Raw genomic sequence first — 6,833 nt, 5'->3', positions numbered from 1 at the left:
TGATCTGGAGTCCGTTCGGGGCTCCCGAGAGGGGGATTCGTCGCCGTCGTCATCATCAACCATCCTCCATCACCAATTTCATGATGCTCACCGCCGTGCATGAGTAATTCCATCGCAGGCTTGCTGGACGGTGATGGGTTGGATGAGATTTATCATGTAATCGAGTTAGTTTTGTTAGGGTTTGATCCCTAGTATCCACTATGTTCTGAGATTGATGTTGCTATGACTTTGCTATGCTTAATGCTTGTCACTAGGGCCCGAGTGCCATGATTTCAGATCTGAACCTATTATGTTTTCATGAATATATGTGAGTTCTTGATCCTATCTTGCAAGTCTATAGTCACCTACTATGTGTTATGATCCGGCAACCCCGAAGTGACAATAATCGGGACCACTCCCGGTGATGACCATAGTTTGAGGAGTTCATGTATTCACTATGTGCTAATGCTTTGTTCCGGTTCTTTATTAAAAGGATGCCTTAATATCCCTTAGTTTCCATTAGGACCCCGCTGCCACGGGAGGGTAGGATAAAAGATGTCATGCAAGTTCTTTTCCATAAGCACGTATGACTATATTCGGAATACATGCCTACATTACATTGATGAATTGGAGCTAGTTCTGTGTCACCCTATGTTATGACTGTTACATGATGAACCACATCCGGTATAATTATCCATCATTGATCCGGTGCCTACGAGCTTTCCATATACTGGTTTACGCTTATTTACTTTCCCGTTGCTACTGTTACAAACACTACAAAATACCAAAAATATTTACTATTGCTTGCACTACTCTTTTGTTACCATTACCACCACTATCATATTACTTTTCTACTAAACACTTTGCTGCAGATACTAAGTTTCCAGGTGTGGTTGAATTGACAACTCAGCTGCTAATACTTGAGAATATTCTTTGGCTCCCCTTGTGTCGAATCAACAAATTTGGGTTGAATACTCTACCCTCGAAAACTGTTGCGATCCCCTATACGTGTGGGTTATCAGTCGCCGCCTGGCTGATTCCGTAGTCTCCGCAGGCTGTTCGCGGTTTCCTTGGCCTTGCGGGGTACTACCGGAAGTTCATCCGGGAATTTGGCCTAATCGCGGCCCCGCTCACGCGTCTTCTCTGTCGCGACGCCTTCTCTTGGGATGAGGAGGCCACTGCAGCGTTCAAGGCCCTCAAGGGGGCCCTCACGACGGGACCCGTCCTGCAGATGCCGGATTTCGACCTCTCCTTCATCGTCGACTGCGATGCCTCTGGTGCGGGGTTCGGTGCGGTCCTTCATCAGGGCGATGGACCCCTCGCTTTCTTCACCCGCCCCTTTGCCGCACGCCATCTTAAGCTGGCGGCGTATGAGCATGAGCTCATTGGGTTGGTGCAGGCAGTACGCCATTGGCGGCCCTATCTTTGGGGTCGTTCCTTCCGGATCCGTACGGACCATTACAGCCTCAAGTTTATGCTGGATCAGAGGCTCTCGACGGTACCCCAGCACCAGTGGATCAGTAAACTCTTTGGCTTTGACTTCACCGTCGAGTACCGGCCGGGTCGCCTTAACACCGTCGCCGACGCCCTGTCTCGGTGTGACGCCGATGTGGACGACGGTGCGGCGGAGGGGGCGGCCTTCTGCATCATCATCGGGCCCTCCTTCGCCCTCTACGCCGACATCCGACGGGCGACCGTTGCCGCAACCGACGCCCTCCTCCTGCAGCAGCAGCTGGCGGCGGGAGAGCTGGAGGAGCCGTGGCGCCTCGCCGATGGCCTGTTCCTCCATGGGCGTAGGGTCTTCGTTCCGGCACACGACAATCTTTGCCAGCAGGTGCTGCGCCTCGCCCACTCGGCGGGCCGTGAGGGGGTGCAGAAGACACTCCATCGTCTCCGCGCCGACTTCTACATTCCCGATGATCGTGCCCTGGTCCGTGACTGGGTACGGTCTTGTGTGACGTGCCAGCGCAACAAAACGGAGACTCTACGGCCGGCTGGCATGCTTAAGCCCTTGGAGGTCCCATCTCAGGTTTGGGCGGACATCTCCATGGACTTCATCGAGGGCCTTCCCAAGGTGGGCGGCAAGTCCGTCATTCTCACGGTGGTCGACCGCTTCTCCAAGTATGCTCACTTCATCGCCCTTGGCCATCCCTATTCAGTGGCGTCGGTCGCGCGGGCCTTCTTCGATGGCATTGTCCGTCTCCACGGGTTCCCTTCTTCGATCGTTAGTGATCGGGACCCCGTGTTCACGGGACACGTGTGGCGCGACCTTTTCCGGCTGGCGGGCGTGAAGCTACGCCTGAGCACCACCTTCCACGCTCAGACGGACAGCCAGTCTGAGATCGTTAACAAGGTGATTGCCGTGTATTTGCGTTGTGTTATAGGTGATCGACCTCGCGCATGGGTGGACTGGCTCTCATGGGCGGAGTACTGCTACAACACCTCTTATCACTCCGCCCTCCGTGCTACGCCCTTTGAGGTGGTGTATGGCCGGCCACCCCCGCCGATCCTTCCGGTTGATCTGGCCTTGGCACGGACCGAGGCAGCCGGGGATCTTCTGAGGAGCCGTGATGAGATGCTCGCGGAAGTCCGGCAACGGCTCCTACAGGCCCAACAGTTGGCCAAACATTACTATGATGGCCACCATCGCGAGGCGGAGTTCGATGTGGGTGATTGGGTCTGGCTGCGTCTACTTCATCGCTCTACGCAGTCCTTGGACCCACGCGCGAGGAGGAAGCTCGGTCCTCGCTATGCCGGTCCCTTTGCTATCCTGGAACGCATTGGGAAAGTGGCTTACCGTCTTCAGCTTCCGGCAGGCGCGCGGATCCATGATGTCTTCCATGTCGGGCTGCTCAAGCCATTCCGCGGCGAGCCACCCGCGGCACCACCGGCACTTCCACCGATCACGGACGGGCGTCTCCTTCCTGAGCCAGAGAAGGGATTGAAGGCTCAGCTGCGACGAAGCTCCTGGTACGTGTTGATTCAGTGGACTGGACTACCAGAGGAGGACGCTACTTGGGAGCAGCGCGAGGAGTTCCGCCAGCACTACCCCGACTTTCAGCTCGAGGACGAGCTGTTTGCGCAGGCAGGGAGAGATGTTATGACCGGCCAGGTCTATGGCCGCAGGAGGCCCATTGGGCAGACTTAGCCCTCAAGTTATCTTAGTTTTATTTCATATTGTGGTTATATATACGACTTGTAAGACTATTTTGAGAATTAAGCAATAAGACTATTCTATTGCCCGGCTCCCAGAGGAGCTGGAACCCTAAAACCCTAGACGCCTCCTGCTTGTGCCACCGCCGCCCAAACCGCAAGGACGGCGCCTCACCGCCGGCCGCCGCGCTCCAGCCCTCGCCCACCTCCCTCCTTCCCCTATAGCCTACGCCCTAGGCACGGCAAAACCCTAGTTCCTATCAAGGACCTTAGTTTTTTTTTATTGGGCTGGAACCTTGGTTTATTTTCTTCCTTAAAATTCACTGATTGTTCTTATTTTTTTCTCTGTCATTTCATTTGAGTTAAGATATGGTGCATTCACGGCAAGGTGACATGCCCTTGAGTGAGTTTATGTTGTGCATATTGTCTTCGCCAAACCATGGAATCGCAAAAAAGCTTTCCATGATACTATCAAAATTAAAATGTTGCTCTTTTGTTTCATTTTTTGGCACCCATCTTCTCGGCAGGTAGACCACGCCAAGGTTGGATTGCTGCGCGCCAGTCAAGAAGGAAACAATCCGAGAGAGGAAGCAGAGTAGCAAACCACCTCCGCAGCTTCTCCATCATGCAAAATACGCCTTCGTGCTTGGTTTGCGTACTCCAAAGAAGAGTTGTCTTTGCCCGACACACACCAGGAGACGGCCCGATCCGACTGAGTGCCGATGATTGACAATCAAGGACAGTTGAGTTCAGCATATATACACTCCAGCGATGATGGGTGGAAGTTACTTCCGAATATAAATCGGTCGATCTCAGATGAAACTTGATGGCGCGAAGTACGGTAATATTTTGTCGAAATGAGCCGGTTTCGAACAAAGTTCCTACAGAACTTGGACTCTGTTCTTGTCGGTAAAATACGGTTTTCTCTACCATAGGTTTGATCTTTGAACTACATGGAGGCTAGTACTACCAACCCTTTCATGATTACTTATGCTCATAGTTGGAACTTTCTTTTGACAGTGTGTGTCAAAACTTGACTATGTAACACAAGAATTGTAGTACTGTACATGATCCAGTACAAAAGAAAAAAAGATACAGGGTAGGCAAACATGACTTATCTTCCAAACAAAAAAGGACTTTTCACATACCATAGACACAAGAGATAGCAACAGAATCATAGGACACAACAAACAAGCAACAGGCAGCGGCTCTGCTCATAAAGCAGCCTTGAGACAGCAGGATCACTGGCTATCAAACACAGGTTGGTAAAAACACATTTTATTCAAACTAATTCAGAATAATCATCGGGGGAGATCCGACGAATAACAATGTCTTCCCTCCAGGGTTGAAATCACATGGAAGTAGTGGAGACTGGAGAGTATATATGTGATCTCCTTGTAGTTGTAGAAATTAAATACAGGACTCATTACTCAAATAATGAAAATTAAACGGCAGTTGCTCCCCTACAGGAAAAGGACTCGTGACTGGCAACAACCAAAGATGCCTACCGAGAAGACGAACCCGTGCTGGGTTGTCTGCTCAGCAGAGCAGCAGCAGCTTAGATCTTCACATACTACCATAGACAAAAGAGATAGCAACAGAATTTTCTGAGAATCATATGACACAAAAAACAAGCAACATGCAGTGGTTCTGCTCATAAAGCAAACTTGAGAAAGCAGGGCCGAGAAGACGAAACCTGATGGGCCGTCTCTTGGTAGAGCAGCAGCAGCTTAGATCTTTGAGTTGGCGATCTTGTACCACTCAATGTGAAGGAGCCGGGCATGTCGACCGTCTCATGGGTTTGCGCCCCGAAGTAGTCCATCTGGGCCTGGACAAGGTTCGCTGGAAGCATGTCCCTCCGGTAGGAGTCGAAGTAGGCCAGAATTGCGGACATGCTGGGGGTGTTGACGCCATTGTTGATGGCGAGGCAGACGACCCTCCTCCATTCCACGCAGCTTGCCTGTCCATGATCTCCTGCGCGAACTCACCGTTGTTGATGAGGAGGTTGGCAGGGCCGGTCCTGAGATTTCAGGGGCCCGGTGCGTAACTAGAACCGGGGGCCCTTTAATGACGAGCAAGTTTCAGTTTCATGTAGTGGATACAGGATACTTTTAAAATTAAATAGAAGCTAAAAGTAACCCATTGGCATGAACATGCGACAACTATTTTCTATATACTAGTCCATGATAAGTAACTAAAACACAATGAGACGAATGTAAATCTTATTTTCACACACCTCTTACGAAGCCATGTGTAAGTGAAACTTCACAAATTAGGAGGGCAAGAAGTTGGGAAATCCACTGATAACCGCCTCTCTTGGTAAGCTCCACTGATAAACTACCCTGAAAAAAAGAGAATCAAATAGATGCATACAGATAGGTGAAGCATTAGTACATAAGTAAAATTTCCATGCATGAGTGCGAAGGTTGGAACTACAGCCACATTGGAACACATAAAATTGTATGGTGTCGCAGCCATGAACTTCCTTTCAATATGAAGATAATTATAAGAAAATTATTGGCCTGCTTGGATAGTCTCTAACAGTTCAATTGACATAAATCTCCCATGAGGATGAGAGAGTGACCTCAAAACGTGGCCGCTACAGAACACAACACGAAGAAGTCTAATTAATTGGGATAATCATAAATCGCATGCCTATGATTCTGCTGTTCATGGCCATTATATTATGTAGAATGATGAAATCCTCAGGAGTGCGTAAGTACAATTGTCTGAATCATGTCCCCAAAGTTGTGAACAGCTAAATACGATCAGTATCAGCATTGAAGCCTCCGTTACGAACCATATATCCAATTGGATCACTAATTGAACACCAAATAGGAAGAGCAGTCTCCAAAGCAACGGCAGTGAGATCGATTGCTTATTCCAGAAAGAGAAAATGAGATGGGTTGCCGCATTACCCCAGGCACCGGAGTAGGATGAAGGAAACGCGTGTAACGAGGTACATCTCGGCGGCGGCATGGCTAAGTTTAACCTGAACGGGAGGCTCCTCGTCTCCTCGTACAGGAAGGCCACTATTGGACTGGGGTCATCTCATCGCCGGCGATAATAATCTCAGTACCAGGCGTCGGGGCGTCTACGAGCTGGGCGATCTCATCACCGCGCGTGGCGTCACCAGCCTAGGCGTCATGGCCACCCGCCTGCCTCGTTTTTTTTGCGCTAACTTCCTCCCAGGCCCAGTAGCGCAGAGCATCATATCTGCCCCGTTCACCCCCCTCCAGGACCGGGCCTGGTTGGCGAGCTCACCGTTCCTGTCGTAGGCCTTCTTGATGCTGTCCAGGAAGCTGGCGCGGATGATGCACCCACCCTTGCGGAACCTGGCTAGCTCACCGAGGTTGAGGACCCATCATTTTTCCGTGCTCTTGGCCTTGATGATGTTCATGCCCCGGGCGTAGCTGCAGATCTTGGAGGCGTAGAGGGCCTTCCTCACATCCTCGATCAGCTGTAAAGTTTCGCCGCTGCTGGTCCCTGGTTTCTGCGCTTATTAGCTATTCTCAGCTCCTCATAGATCAGTGTTGAAGGCCGGGCAGAACCGCAGCTGCCTCAGCTTCTTCCCGATTAGAACATGTGTTCAGTCCTGCAGCAAGCAGAGCTGAGCGTTACGAACTAAGTTGAAACCCTGCACATAGCAGCAGGATAACGGCTTGAGCGTTACGAACTACAGCACCGGCATTAGTTCAAAT

The 6,833-nt window shown here is 50.7% G+C and overlaps 1 pseudogene; it reads right to left on the bottom strand.

Moving 5' to 3' along the window:
• Positions 1-4,786: 4,786 nt before the first annotated feature.
• Positions 4,787-6,590, bottom strand: LOC119332852 (annotated as a pseudogene).
• Positions 6,591-6,833: the final 243 nt, after the last annotated feature.

Source organism: Triticum dicoccoides, chromosome 7A (genome assembly GCF_002162155.2).
Source record: "Triticum dicoccoides isolate Atlit2015 ecotype Zavitan chromosome 7A, WEW_v2.0, whole genome shotgun sequence".
NCBI lineage: Eukaryota > Viridiplantae > Streptophyta > Magnoliopsida > Poales > Poaceae > Triticum > Triticum dicoccoides.
Note: the sequence above shows the minus strand (reverse complement) of the source record. Positions and strands in the feature narration are given on the sequence as shown.